We start from the raw sequence: 16516 nt of genomic DNA on the forward strand, positions 1-16516 counted from the left end.
ATTTTTGGAAATTAAATGATATAGCGTCGATCTACGTTCCGCGTAGATGACTGTAGTATATTCACTTTCTCAAATCCGATTCCTGGTGAGTGAGAAATAGTGGATAAAAGTAGGTCACATTGTAGCTTTTGATAAAACTATGAGTTGAAAGTGTAGAGAGTAATTAACTAGTGTTAATTATCCTACAGAGGAGATGAGACACATCTTTAAATGTGTATTTATTAAGTGACTTATTACACTTAATAATTATTGTGGACTAAGATGGGTGAAAGAGCCCACACGCGCGCACACGCACGCCGAGCCGAGCCGCGCCCGCGCCCTTGGTCTTCGTTTTGGTCTTGGTCTTGACAATTGGTCTTTGGGCTTGTCCCTGGATCCAGACTTAATGTTTTGGACCACCTCAGTTTTAGGCAGCAGCCTGATTAACTCGGCATGCTGCGCCTTGAGCGATGGCTTGATCAGTGTCTTGATCAAGTCACGAAGTCCACATGTGACGGTTGAACTAGGGAGTGTACAACGTCTAGATTCAACGTCGACTCCTCCAGCTTTCAAAACTAGTAACGGCCGGCGGTTACATGCCCGCCATGATGAGCCATGATGACAGCCATCAAGGCTGAGTTGACCCCCGCAGTGGACCAAGCCTATAAATAGGCTAGTCATTCTTTGCATTAGCATATAGAACAACATACGAACATACTCACAAGCATCATACTCTCTCTACATTGTCTTCCTTCCCGAAGCTCTGCCCTCTCCTCTTCCAGTTCGCCGGAGCTCTGTTGATTGCGGTGCTGCTTCATCAGAGACGTAGCCGTTTTATCTTTGAGGACGACACGCCAAACCGAGAGTACTACCGGAGCGTATCTCGTCTTGCGGAAAGAGGCCTCCTCGACTCGGCTAAGTTTTATTTCCAGTTTACAGTTTCGATTTCATTGTAATTTTCAGTTTTAGTTCTTCCTTCTTGGGTTGTATTATGTTTGGTATTGTTTATCTCTTGTAATTCCAGTCATCCACCAACAATCGCAAGACGAGATATACTTGCCGTTGAAGGTTTCGAACCTTAACTGAACTTAAAACTATCGAAACTTAATACCTTTGTTGGAGATGTCGACTGAATCCAACACCGTCGCTGCCACCACCTCCACCGCATCTTTATCCACCTTGTCGACCACTGCACCGGTCAACACATCGTCGATTCAGACGATGATGCCCACTCCTGGGCGCTATCCATCTTCATCAACAACCCCTTGGGAGTTTGTTAACCCCCTTGGGCCCACTGGTGGATCCACCTCGAGTGGATCGGTTGGTTCCACTTTTAGTGGTTCCTTCGGATCCTTTAAGGGATCAAGTGTTGGGGCCTTCGGGTCTCACACGAGTGCTGGGCCTTCGGATCTCACACGAATGCTAGGGCCTTCGGGTCTCACGCGGGTGCTAGTTCCTTCGGGGCTGGTACGACCATGGCCGGCTCTATGCCCAACATGAATGGTGGGGGCTCTGTGCCCAACCACGTTGCTGGCTCAAGTGGAGTCAACTTGAATGGTTCATATAATGGACCAAGCTCGGTGCCTTTGATGCCGAGAATGATGCCGCCCGCTGAGAAGCCCTCCAAGTTTGAAGGATCTGACTTCAAGAGGTGGCAACAGAAAATGTTGTTCTACTTGACAACATTGGGGGTCGTGCACTTCCTCAAGGAAGACGAGACACCCAGGCCAAGCGATCAAGAGACAAGACTGAAGGTCTTCTTCGACTGCGACGCATGGCACAAAGGGGATTAGTTATGTAAAAACTTTATTTTAAGTGCACTAGATGATAGCCTCTACAATGTACACTCTAATGTAACCACATCTAAACAAATGTGGGAGAACCTAGAGAAGAAGTACCGTAGCAATGATACCGGTACTAAGAAATTTGTAATAGCTAAGTACTTGGACTACAAAATGGTCGATTCAAGACCAGTGATAGACCAAGTACAAGAGTTTCAAATTATCATCCACGAACTCACCGCCGAGGGGATGAACTTGCCGGAAGCTTTTACTTCTGGCACGATAATTGAGAAGCTTCTACCTAGTTGGAAGTACTTCAAGAGCTACCTTAAGCACAAGCGAAAGGATATGACCCTTGAAGAAATGATCGTGAAATTGCGCATTAAATTCTACATTTAAGAATTCTTAAATCTAAAATTTTAGTTGGAGGAGGGGTAGTGTTGTGAGTGAGAGTTTGAATATTGCCAACTCTTAGGTTATACACCATCACACTGTTGCAACAAGTCGAGAATTATATTTGAAGTAGGTCAAATTTGATCCACACAACCCATCATATACTCTATAATCCAAGCCAATTGATACTCAGACTGAGCATATATACCTACTCTTCGGGAATTGGTTCTTCGCGAACAACCCAAGCATTGAGTCGATACAACTCTCCGATGGAGCGGAGGCTCTCAAAACTAAAGCCCGTCACGCGGGATACCAAAAGGATTTTGTATTGCTACTCGACATTTCTAATAATAATTTGTTTGTTACCAACTTATAAAATGCAAGATACACCATATAGGAATGATATTGATACACACACTCAAGGAATTAAGTCAACAGACTCACACTTGATCTAAAACTTAGAGGACACAAATGGAAGCGTCCTAAAAGATCAAAAGATTAAATTAATTTGTCCTGTTTAGGAACACTTTCTTTTGCGTCCTAAATTGTTGTTATTTTTTGACATTTTCCAATGCAAGTAATTGAGTCTCACATTTTATGTCCTTAAAAGATACCTTGTAGTGTTCGATGACTATCCAATGACGGTAAATTATAATATTTAAATGTGAATTATGATTTGTTTTGTGCAAACTTTAGTTAGGAAGAGGTGGATATTCACAAAGTGATATTTTTGGATATTCTTAAGACATAATTTTTAGAATTTTTTTCCAAATAAAAATACACGTAGTAGCATACCCTCACGAAGAAAGAAAACATCAAACATAACAAATTCATTGGCACTAGAGAGATATCCTTTTATCGTTGAGCACGTGCTTTCTCAAACCAGGAATGTGAATTTCCTGAAAATATTTCCTCCAATTTACATCTCTTACATCAACTGCACAGCTGTTTTTCTCTTCAATCGACATTTCAGACAATAACTTCTTCGTGTTGCCAACATCGAACCTGCGTATACCAATTTTATAGCACAATAATTAATGAAAAGTATAAAAAATACATCAAGTGTAAAAATTAAAATACGTACCTTGCTTTGAAAAATCCTAGAAATTCATACATCTTGCACAAGTTCTCAGCATATGCAGCTTTTGCTTTACATTGCTTTTGCATTTTAATCTGATTTGTCTTCCCGCCAAATCGTTCGAATATCTCGTCTCTCGTATAGCTTGAAAATTCGTCGAAATTGTCGAAATATTTTATAGTTTTTAAATCATCATAGTAATTGATTCGGGTAAAAGTTTCAGACTGGATTAGAGGCTCTGAGATGAAATAATCATGAATATATTCAAAAAATTGTGAATATTGCAATGGGCTGACTAGATCGGAAGCCAAGTGGTAGACGTTGATTTGTGGTTTATGCATTTTCCCATGCTTAGCAATAGCTGCAATTGTTGTGTTCACCACCATGTCTAATGGAATCTGTTAAAACAACCATTAATTTTTGTTTGTCATCAAACAATTAAATGTAAATTAAACTTGTGCTACTCACCACATCCATGGGTGTATCTGGTTTGCCTAAAAAGGCAGGAAGCTGTCCCTTTCCATATGAAATAATTATAGGATCAAACATCCTATATTTCATACCAAATCATATGAAAATAAGTTAGTTAATCAATATCATTATATTATCAATGCCCACCTTTCGCTATTTTAAAATATCATGGCCTTTAAAAGCTATCAAGATATTTAAAAGACATACTATTGATACTCCATCCATTTCATTAGATGACATACTTGGATACTTGCACGGAATTTTAGAAACAATTATTGTGTATGTTGTAAAATACTCCCTCCGTCCCCGAATAAGAGTCGCTAATTTTCTTTTTGGGTCGTCCCCCATTAAGAGTCACTCTTCATTTTAACCATAAATGGTAGTAGGTCCCACATTCCACTAACTCACTCCACTCACATTTTATTATAAAATTAATATAAAAAAGTGAGTCTCACATTCCATTAACTTTTTCAACCAACTTTTCTTTACATTTCTTAAAAATCGTGCCCGGTCAAACAACTACTCCTATTAGGGGACGGAGGAAGTAGTATATTTATAGTAATGTGAGAGAATTTTTATAAAAGAAAATGTGACATCTTTTGTGGGAGAAACTAATAAGAAAAATATGTAATCTATCATGGAGCATTTTATTAGAATAATATAATACTTGCCTTAAAAACATGACATGACATGACATGACGAGGTCATTTTGTAATTTCTCTACTTTTTTATACATGTACTCCGACTCTTTTCTCTCAGTTTTCTCATTAAAAATGAACTGTCGTCACACTTTTCTTAGTTTTGGGAGACTTGATCAATTCGAAGGTAGATTTCAAACAAATATAAATATATCGAAAGTCACAAATGAGGTGGAGTAGAGTTTAAAATATAGATTTTGGAATAACATGGAATATTGGAAATTTAAAGTATAATTAATTCAAAATGAATATTATCTATTACCTATTTCCTTGTATCCAACCGGGGTAAGGTTCTTTGTAGCAGCTCTCTATAACCGATGGTCTAATAATTAGCACTGGTATATCTCCACTTGTTTCATGAATTACCATTTCAGCCATTGCTTTGGTCAAGTGATAAGTATTGTACCATCCATACGACTTCGCTCTGTTAAGATAAATAACAATTTCATAATTAAACTGATCACAAAACTATTGGAAATATTATAGCCTTTTACACGGACAAACTCTTGCTATTACAAAAAAACCAAAAATTAGAAGGTAAATAAAACAAAGTAAATACAATAAAAGGAACAAGATGCAAACTATAGTCTTCTTTAAGTCGAGTCGAGGTATCCCTCTCTCCGCAAGATGAGATACGCCCCGGCTAGTGCTCACGGATTGGCGCAATGTCCCCAAAGATGAAACGACTTTCCTCCTACCGAGTTGAAGCACCTCAAACTCGTAGGCTCCGGCGAACTTGAATTGGAGGCGAGAACCGAGCAATGCAATGCTCCTAATGCGAACTAGAATGCTTGAGCTAGAGAGAAGAGAGTATGATTTGTTGGTGTATTTTCTTCTCCTAAATCCCATCTATTTATAGGTGAGGAAAGACCAAGTGAAAAGTCTCATCATCAAGGCACCTCATAAATTAAATGGAGGTTACATGGAAGTGAAAGGCCAAAAGCCTAGCCTTTTCAAATTTCACACGTTTTTCCTACAATCCCCCACATTGGTTAGAGCGCTGCAAGCTCAAACCAACACCAGACACAAATGCATGTATGCAGACTCTTTGCTCAGTTCTCGAGAAACGATACTGTATTTGGAGAGGTAACTTGTGATTTTGAACCTTACATAGTCAACACTATCGGACATACCGGTGGGCTAGTGGACGCGATGCCTTGAACTATTCCTCCTTGGTGTATGCCTAGTCAATAGCATCAACACAATATTGTCTCAACTCTATCAGTTCTCACGTATGTGTCCATTTCGGCCTTGGAACACCTCTTTGGATTCATAAGTGACACACACACGAAGCGGCCCCACTTCTCACTTACATAGGTGATTCTTTCATGAGTATCCTGCCATACTGCATCTCCTTGAGATTTCAAGAATCATTAAAAGTCAAAAGACTTAACCTCTTACCACGTGCATGTTACAACACTCAATGCTTTCTAAACAATGGGCGAAGATTAAAATCTTCTGAGCGTTACAACTAGATTTGTATAGCTTCGTTTTCCCATTGAACCAATCCCATGGGATCTCCAATCGTATGGTTGGGTTACCACTATACTCATATTTTAAGATGTGGTTTTCAGTCCCATTCCTTTTAGCAATTTATGCATTTGATCACGGTTTAAACCTTTTGTTAATGGATCCGCTAAGTTATCCACTGACTTTACATAGTCAACTGTAATAACACCACTTGTGATCAATTACCTGACGGTATTATGTCGCCGACGAATATCTCGAGACTTACCATTGTATTATGTCACCGACGAATATCTCGAGACTTACCATTGTATAAGCCACTATGTGCTCTCTCTATAGCTGCTTGGCTATCACAGTGTATCACTACTGTCGGCAATGACTTCTTCCAACATGGAATATCTTATAGGAAGTTTCTAAGCCACTCGACTTCTTCCCCTGCTTTATCCAAAGTGATAAACTCAGATTCCATGGTGGAACGAGCAATACACGTATGTTTAGCACCACCCCCCACAGTGAACACATACTCACTTGTCGAAAATGAGTCTTTTGAATCAGAGATCCAATTTGCATCACAGTACCCTTCAAGTACTTGGAGATATCTTTTGTAATGCAGCTCAAAGTTAATAGTATACTTCTAGTATCTCAAAACTCTACACAGAGCTTTCCAATTTTCCTTGTTTGGATTGCTCGTAAATCGGCTCAACTTGTTTACAGGACAAGCAAGATTAGGTCGAGTACAGTTTGTGATAAACATCAAACTTCCAATGACCTTTGCATACTCTTCTTGAGCAACAGAATCACCCATATTCTTGCTCAGATGGACATTGAGCTCCAAAGGAGTCTTTGCTGGCTTACAATCAAACGAGTTGAATTTCTTAAGCATTTTCTCAACATAATGAGATTGCGTTAAGGCAATTCCCTCATTAGTCCTCAATATTTTGATTCCGAGAATCACATCAACTAGACTCATATCTTTCATATCGAAATTTCTTTTCAACATGTTTTTTGTCTCGTTAATAATGGCACTATTGCTTCCCATTATCAACATATCATCAACATACAGACACAATAACAAACCCGTTATCTATGTTCTTAATGTAAACACACTTATCACATTCATTGATAGTGAATCCATTTGCCAACATCACGTTGTCAAATTTCAAATGCCATTATAACGGTGTCTGCTTCAACCTATATAATGACTTTACCAGTTTGCATACTTTACGCTCTTGTCCAGGCACAACAAACCCTTCGGGTTGTTCCATATATATTTCTTCTTCCAGATCACCATTCAGAAACACAGTTTTCACATCCATTTGGTGAATCTCAAAACTGTGCAAAGCAGCAATCGCAAGAAGCACCCGAATGGAAGTGATTCTCGTAACAGGTGAATAGGTATCAAAAAAGTCATACCCTTATTTTTGCTTAAAGCCTTGGACAACGAGGCGAGCTTTGTACTTATCTATAGTACCATCAGGCTTATATTTCCTTTTCAGAATCCACTTGCACCCTAAAGCCTTACAGCCTTCAGGCAAGTCTACTAACACCAAAGTGTTATTTCTCATGATGGATTCAATTTCACTGTTGATAGCTTCTTGCCACCACGCTGCGTCTGGGCCAGACAAAGCTTCCGACAATGACTTTGGTTCACCATCCAACATGAAAATTATGAAGTCTGGACCAAAAGTCTTAGCAATTTTAACTCTTTTACCACGTCTTGGTTCTATATCCTCAGGACTTGACCTCGTCCGTTTTGGAGGATTAGAACTAGTGGATTCATCCATCATTCTTTCACTAGATCGATCCTCCTGCTTTTTGCAAGAGTACACATTCTCAAAGAATATAGCATTTTTTGACTCAATTGTTGTTCCTTCAGCCACGCCAGGCACAACTGACCTATGGACTAGGAAACGATATGCACTACTATTAAGTGCATGACCAATAAAGATGCAATCAACTGTTTTAGGGCCTATTGCAACTTGTTTCGGAGGAGGCACTTCTACATTCGCTAAGCACCCCTACACTTTGAGGTATGAATACGAAGGTTTCTTGCCTTTCCACAACTCATAAGGAGTCACATCCCTATTTTTTAGTGGAATCATGTTCAGGATATGATTCGTTGTTAACACAGCCTTCCCCCACATGTTCTGGGATAAACCAGAATTAATCAACAGAGCATTCATCATCTCTTTAAGTGTTCAATTTTTTCGTTCAACAACTCCATTTGACTGGGGAGAATATGGAGCCGTTGTTTGGTGAATTATACCACTTGCATGACATAACTCTGCAAACGGGGCTACATACTCACCACCTCTATCACTTCGAACACACTTAATTCGACAATTAAGTTGATTTTCGGCTTCATTTTTGAAGTCTTTAAACGCTTCAATTGCCTCATCTTTACTTCTTAATAAGTAAAGGTAACAATACCTTGTGCAATCATCTATAAATGTGATGAAGTACTTTTTACCACCTCTAGTTTGCACAAATTTTAAATCACATACGTCTGTATGAATTAATTCTAGAGGTTTTGTACTCTGTTCTACCGAGCGAAACGGTAGCTTGGTCATTTTTGCTTCAACACAGACTTCACATTTCTTTTGTGAGTTAAACTCGTGAACTTTTAGTAAATCAAGATTCACTAATCTTTTTATAGCATTTAGATTTACATGTCCCAATCTATTATGCCATAAATCAGAGCTTTCAAGCAAATAAGAGGATGTGTCATCTTCCTTATTGCTTATTCCTTTTCCACGGTGAATGACCGTAACATTCAGCTCAAAAAGCCCATTCACTAGGTGACCTTCACCTATGAACTTTTCATACTTGGTCAGTATAACCTTTTCACACTCAAATTCTAGTGAAAATCCATGATTTACTAGAAGTGAGCCTGACACCAAATTATTTCGGATGTCTGGGACATGCAGCACATCCTTAATGGTAAGAACCTTTCCTGATCCTAATTTTAGGAACACATTACCCACACCAACCACCTTAGAAGAGGCTTGGTTTCCCATACGTACTTTTCTACCTCCAACAGATTTGTAAGTAGAAAAAACGCTTCTATCGGAGCACACATGACATGTGGCACCAGTATCAATAAACCATTCATTTGGATTATTACCATGGTCCACGTCGGAGATCATTGCGATCACCTCGTGATCTTTGTTGTTTATAACAATACGTTCAAATAATTTGCACAGTATTGTTTCCAACAATAAGTACACAATTATATTGAACCAAATGTGCGTTGATATATTCATCAACCCATGCATCCCAATTACTACTACCAAATCTAAATTGGTCTTGCTTGTCAAATGACAAACGATAAAAACAATTCTCAAGAGAATGAATCTCAAGGAATTAACCATTTCATAGCCCATGAACATTGCGACTGTTCGTTTCTTCATTCCAGCTTCGGTCGACATGATTTCAGCAAGAGTACAATATTTCGTCTTGCGATTGTTGGAAATATTGTAGCCTTTTACACGGGCAAACTCTTGCTATTACAAAAGAACCAAAAACTAGAAGGTAAATAAAACAAAGTAAATACAATAAAAGGAACAAGATGCAAACTATAGTCTTCTTTAAGTCGAGTCAAGGTATCCCTCTTTCCGCAAGACGAGATACGCCCGACTAGTGCTCACGGATTGGCGCAACGTCCCCAAATATGAAACGACTTTCCTCCTACCGAGCTGAAGCACTTCAAACTCGTAGGCTCCGACGAACTTGAATTGGAGGTGAGAACTGAGCAATGTAATGCTCCTAATGCGAACTAGAATGCTTGAGCTAGAGAGAAGAGAGAATGATTTGTTGATGTATTCTCTTCTCCTAAATCCCATCTATTTATAGGTGAGGAAAGACCAAGTGAAAAGTCTCACCATCAAGGCACCTCATAAAGTAAATGGAGGTTACATGGAAGTGAAAGGCCAAAAGCCTAGCCTTTTCAAATTTCACACGTTTTTCCTAAAAAACAATTTGTTATACTAATTACAAATTAATATTATTACCAAAAAGATTATCACAGTCAGTTGGTAAGATGTTTTCCGATACTGATCAAACAGAAGAACTCACCCTTAAAAAACTAGCATGTTAGGAGAGAGAACCTATTTAATCCATATACCCCACACCAGTTGTTTTCACAACCGGTGTGGGAATTGAGTCCGTAACATTTTCTCTCCAACCATGTCATAATAATTTTGTTATTAAGTGTGTATGAATTGTGACTCAAATTAAAGAGGAAAGAAGAAGAAAAAAATAGAGGTTTGACCTTTTCATTCCAAGCCTTTTCATATCTTTGGTTAAATCATAGTTTGAAGTAGCCTTGCATGAGCCCTTCTTTCTCACCATTGACATACACTAACAAAAAATTACAATATTGATGAACATATTAGCATAATCAATCCTAAAAATTATTTAGGTGTTTTTACTTACCCGTGGAAATATGGACAAGTAGCTCAAGGTTCTTGCATGATTTAGCAAACCTCATCAGTCTTTGAGGGCCATTAACATTAGTCTCAAGTAACACATTGTACCTGGTAAATATACATATAAATTTCTAATTAGGGAAAGTTGAACTACGACAAAAATGTCTAGAGCATGTAGTAATTTGCTACATTGAACAGTATTAAACTTTCATATTTTAAATATTGTTATCAATTTTTAGCTGGAATTTGGATGAGTTTAGGAAAATATCTTGACGTTCAAAACATATACTCCCTCCATCTCAGCCAAAATGACATGTTTACTTTTTGCACATCTTTTGGGAAAATGATAATAAATGATTAAAATAGAGAGAAATTAAAGTAAGAGGGGGAATATTGAAGAAAATAATCCCTCTATATTACTCTCTCTACTTTAACTATTTATGACTATTATTTTTCCAAAATAAGCGCAAAAAAGAATATTGGTTAGAGAGAGAATATTGCAGAGTCAATGATAACTTTGACATCTTCTGTTATTGCTCGAACAGAATCCAAATCCATGCCTAAGTTTGGTTCACAAATATTATCAACAATCGGTATCACCTTCTCCTTTATAAATTCTTGGTAACATTTCCATGTTTTTCTTGTATACATCCAAATAACTCCGAGTTTATAAGCTAAGAAAAAAGGGGGAGGGGAAAGACATGCTTAAAGGTTGGTATAATTAAATTTAATTAGTTAAAAAGAAAAAAACAATTTAGACCTAAAACCATACTTCTTTAAGCAATCTATCCCATGCTGATTCTGGATCATCTGCTTTTACTAATACATATATTTTTCCCAGTGGTGTTGACCTTAGCATCTTCTCCACAAGAACTGCAAAATATTATGGATATTATTAGAAAACAATTGAAAATATAGTTATCTACTCCCTCCGTCTCCCAATATGTGTCTCACTTTGATCCGGCATGTATTTTAAGAAATGTAAAGGAAAGTGAGTTGAAAAAGTTAGTAGTAGTATATGAATCCTACTTTTATATACTCCCTCCGTTCCCCAAAGTTTGTCCCAATTTGACCTGGCGCGGGGTTTTAAGAAATTGTTTGAATTCGTATTAAATGAAGGTGTGTAGTGGAACAAGGGTCTCACATCGAGGAGATTGTGGGTGCATTTAATATCCATTTTTGGTAAGATTCCAAGTAGGACAACCGAAAATGGTAAAATGGGACAAACTTTGGAGAACGGAGGAAGTATTAGTTTTATAATATAACGAGGGGAAATGAATTAGTGGAATGTAGGTCCATTATCGAAAATAGTTAAATGGGATAATTAATTAGAGACGGACTAAAATGGAAAACTAGGACACATAATGGAGGACAGAGGGAGTATTAAAAATATAACTAATTGGATCAAGGGCTACTAGATAATTGTGACATATTAAAAATATATAAACAAACCTTTTCCTAGAAGGCCAGTTCCACCAGTAAGGAAAATGTTCTTTCCTTGAAAAAAATTGGTTACTCCAATTCCTAAGCCATAATCCACCATTGATGGCATCTCCAGTTCTTTAGTAATAGCTTTAAAGCCATCAATAACTGTTGCATTTATCTTACTACTTTTGGAATATATCCTTTGTAGTTGGATTTTGTTTGCATCATTGCACAAAAAGGAAATCTTGGGTTTGTCATAATACATTCCCTTAATTTCTGAGTTGGTGGACAGAAAAGTGGGCTCTTTGTTAGTTGCAACATGGCTCACTGAGAGAGAGAGAGAGGCGTGTGAGATGTTTTCTTACTACGTAGATGTACATTTATAGTAGTAGGAAAATTTATATGAGATTTTTTTAGTGTTTGTATGTTTCCAAGTAGGGTTTATAATTAATTATGGAACGTAAATGATAAGCATAAAATGTTGGAAATGGGATGTGATGTGATGTGAACTGGAAAAATTGGACTTTATATTTAATATGAGTGGTAATCAATAGCAAAACTATATTTTTCCTACAAATTTCAAACCAAAATCTATATCATTAGATTTCGAGATTTGATATCAACATATAACAAATAACGTCAATAAAAAATATTAAGAGAATGTCAACGGTTGAACGACCTCATTTAAAGTATAACTCCGTCCGTCCCATTTATATCCATATTAAGAAGGCTAAAGTACTAATTAGTTAATCAAATAGGTATACCGTATATACTAATAAATGAGTAAAAAAATTACATTTCCTGGAAACAAGCCTATATAATTTGGACATGCGGAAAAACACTTAGGAGTATAAATTTAAGGTTAGTTGTTCGAAAACTAATGTATTGTTAATTGTAAAAATTGCTTTCTTATATTCGTTAATTACCATTTGCTAATCTAATACCGTTTAATTAATTAACTTAGTTTTCGTAGATAGTCAGCCAACTTAGTTTTCGTACATAGTCAGCCATAACATAATACTATTCTATTGTATATAAGACTAAGGACATCCATAATGAGGCGGACTATAGCCCGCTCTATAATAATTTACAGTCTTCCACGTCAACATTCTATAGTTCTACCCATGTCATCTATAATAGGGCGGAGTATTTGTATTCATTTTTATTTTTTTCATTTTTGAATATAATAAAATAGTGATATATATAAATTTAAGACTATAATATGAAAATCTTCATTTTATTAAAAATCTGAAAAAGTATGATGTGAAATACTAAAAAACTACAATTTCAATGGTTACGTAGCCAACTTTCTTTGATGGGAAGTGAGTTGGGGAAAGAGATTGGAAGGCGTGAAAAATAAAGATAATGTGGTGTATTTATAGAGTGAAAAATTGAAAAAGAAAAAGAAAAAGAAAATAAAAAAACTAAGAAAATCATATTATGGACGTGTGTAATAGGGCGGACTATTGATCATCCGTCCTACAATCTGCGGACTAAATTAAGGTCGTGGGCATGGGGCGCCATCGTCCGTCCACACGGACGATAGCGGGAGATGCATTAGAGTGAGTTATCGTCCGCTCCATTGTGAATTAAGTTCAACAATTATTGTTGACAACTAATCAATAATATGAAACTCAGGGGTAATAATTGTATTCATTTATTAATTAGCATTGGTAATTGACTAGGTGTGCTGTCTCTTATCATACAGATCATACTTCACCCATTACGTATTTTGATCCTCCATTATAATTATATTTTGATATTGTGATAAATGGATTAATTTAAATCACATCTTGAACGTCCATTGCACTTTGTTAGGGTTCATTTACACACGAAATTTAAATTAAATTGATTTTACTAGAACTGAATTGAAATTGGAATTTTATCATAAATTCTTTATTTTATAGGATAAGATAATTAATATGAAACTTAAATTAAAAATTGTGCACTCACAAACACACACGTTGCGTAAACTCACACAAATTGTGTGTAAGCAGTGTGGATTATGTGGTGAAAGTGTGTATATAGTGTGTGATAACGAGATTCTTGAGAATGTTCAAGAAAATAAGTGAAAACGAGCCAAAGAGACATTATCATTAAAGGCAAAATGGACCAAGAAATGAAGTCCAAATTTTAACAGTAATCAACAAACCAAGATGATCTCGAAAACTACTTAAAGCCCGCCATTCTAAGTAGTTTCGCGTGGGTATCTCGCACACCTCAATCGGAGTTTGATAAAAGAAGTTATGGGAATTTTACGAACACCGCGTTGTCCAAGCAATTTTTCCAGGTTGATCACTGTTGGGACTACCGCAGCGGAAGACACGAAAAACAAACAGGTCCTTAGGGATCTATCTAGGTGATTATGCATTCGATTCCAATTTCATGTAATTAGACTAGATCTAATGATGAACACATCAAATAAATACGTTAACATGCAATTTGATGTAGATTCGATTGTTAGCTCTTGATCCATCATAGGATTGACGTTGCTAGCTGCACCACCCGAAGATCGTTGATTTATCGTCCATGAATCTTCCATACTATTCCCACGTCCTTGATTATTCATCTGTGTGAGCGGATCTCGAACAATCAAATAAAAGTGATATGAGATCTAGGGAAAACCAACACAAACACGAGATTGTCTTGATCTAATCCTATGAATTAGGATAGAACAAGAACAAATACCAAAACCCTAATTCTCCCACGTGCTAGGGCATGAAAACCGAGGTAAGAGGGAGAGGGAGGCACCGACGACGGAGGCTAGGGTTAGGAGGGAGTGAGTTTTGTAGTGTTGTGTATACTAGGGTTTCCCATCTCTTCACTATTTACAAGCTTGGACTTATTACGCTAGGATGGGTAGGGGTGGGTCGATACGATATATCGTATCGAAAACGTTGTATCGTATATCGTATCGAAAATATCGATATGAAAGAATTTCATATCGTTATCGTATCGAAAGTTTCGATATATCGAAAGTTTCGATATATCGAATTTCGATATATCGAACTTTCGATATGGAGGATATCTATATCGTTATCGTATCGATATTTTGATATTCGTACCGAAATTCGATATATCGAAAATATCGATATATATCGTATATTCGATATAAACAATATATCGTACCGAAATTCGATATATCGTACCGAAATTCGATATATCAAAAATATTGATATATATTGTATATTCGATATATATCGTATATTCGATATAAAACAATATATCGAAAATATCGATATATATCGTATATTCGATATAAAACTATATATCGCGATATAAGGAAATTCATATCGTTATCGTATCGAAAACTTACGATACGGTATCATTTCATATCGAAAATTACGATATATCGAAAATCCGATAATTTTTCGATATTTTTCAATACGATACGAGCGATATATCATTTTTTCGATATTTTTCCCCAGCCCTAAGGATGGGGATACATGGAATGAAATAGATGTTGGGCTCACCCATTAGATAAATATCTAATTAAATCAAATGACCCATGATTTAATATATTATCAATGGAATATTATTTTGTTCCACTAAAGAATAATATTGCACTCCCATCTAAATCACCAAATTACAAATAACTTGGGTCCATTTTATTTTTTAATATTTCTCGCTTTTAAGATTATCTTAATCCATCAATTTAATTCTTTTGTCAGCTATGTGACTTGAATTAAATTAATTCTCAAAAGAGTTTTTCTAGTTTGAAACTTTATTTATTATTCGTGGAAATAAATTCCAACTGCGCAGATTTCTGAATAATAAATTCATTTTTCGAACACCTCTTGGGGATTTAATCATACCACACTGGGCACGCGAATTCTATGAAATAATATTCCAATACCTTCATGTTATTCAATTACTACCACCCAAGATATCATGTTTGAGTTACGTACAAACTCTCCCATATTGATAAGTCAAAGAGGCATTTGATTAAATAAACAATATTGATATTAATTTCATAGACTAGAAAATACTAAAATTTATGAAATATATTCTTTTAGTAGATAGCAATAAAGAATACATTTCGTATTAGATCTTTTCAACTTTACCACACCGGTGTTACTAATCTCTTCTTAGGTAAGAGGGAATTATCACGGACACCGCAACCATACCAATAGGTAGGCAAAGCCTATCTAGGTTGTGAATACGTTTTTCTTCTTACTTGATCTGGTCAAGTCCCCTACTGGAAAACTCATGAGGATTCATCGAATTTCCCTACTTATAACTTTCTTAGTAAGAAGCCTTAGACTTATTTATTATATTTTAATAAATAAACCATTATATTATATTATTTATTCTCATAATTAGGTAAACAAGTGGACGTGGCGTTTCTTGTATACATGCACAAGCTGACTGTACAAAGGCATGTACGCTCGAAACATCTTTTAGTATACAAACCCCAACAATCTCTCACTTATATTCAAAGAATGCTTTCGAGTATACCAACTGTTTTATTGGCCTTGTGGCTACACATTCACACACATTTTCTCCCACTTATACTCAAAGCAGGATTTGACCACTATGTATTCAAACTATAATTCTTATAAAAGAATCTACCAATATAGTTACTAGAGTACATAAAAACGAAAATATACTTGTAATTCATATCCTTAATTCTTTTTTAGGAGCACGTTTATTTGTTCAAGATATTTCTAGGTCCTTTGATCCAGTGGAATAATTTTATGTGCTTTTCTCAAGTGCACTTATACATATTCCTCTATCAAAATCCAATATTCTTGATCCTTCTGAATTTCTACTAATTGAAACTAGAATACTTATAGC

At 36.3% G+C, this 16516-nt stretch overlaps 1 pseudogene; it reads right to left on the bottom strand.

The window, feature by feature from the left end:
* Positions 1 to 2992: 2992 nt before the first annotated feature.
* LOC121774641 lies at positions 2993 to 11984 on the bottom strand (annotated as a pseudogene).
* Between the last annotated feature and the right edge of the window lie 4532 nt (positions 11985 to 16516).

The sequence above is a fragment of the Salvia splendens genome, chromosome 2 (assembly GCF_004379255.2).
Source record: "Salvia splendens isolate huo1 chromosome 2, SspV2, whole genome shotgun sequence".
In the NCBI taxonomy this organism is placed as follows: Eukaryota; Viridiplantae; Streptophyta; class Magnoliopsida; order Lamiales; family Lamiaceae; genus Salvia; species Salvia splendens.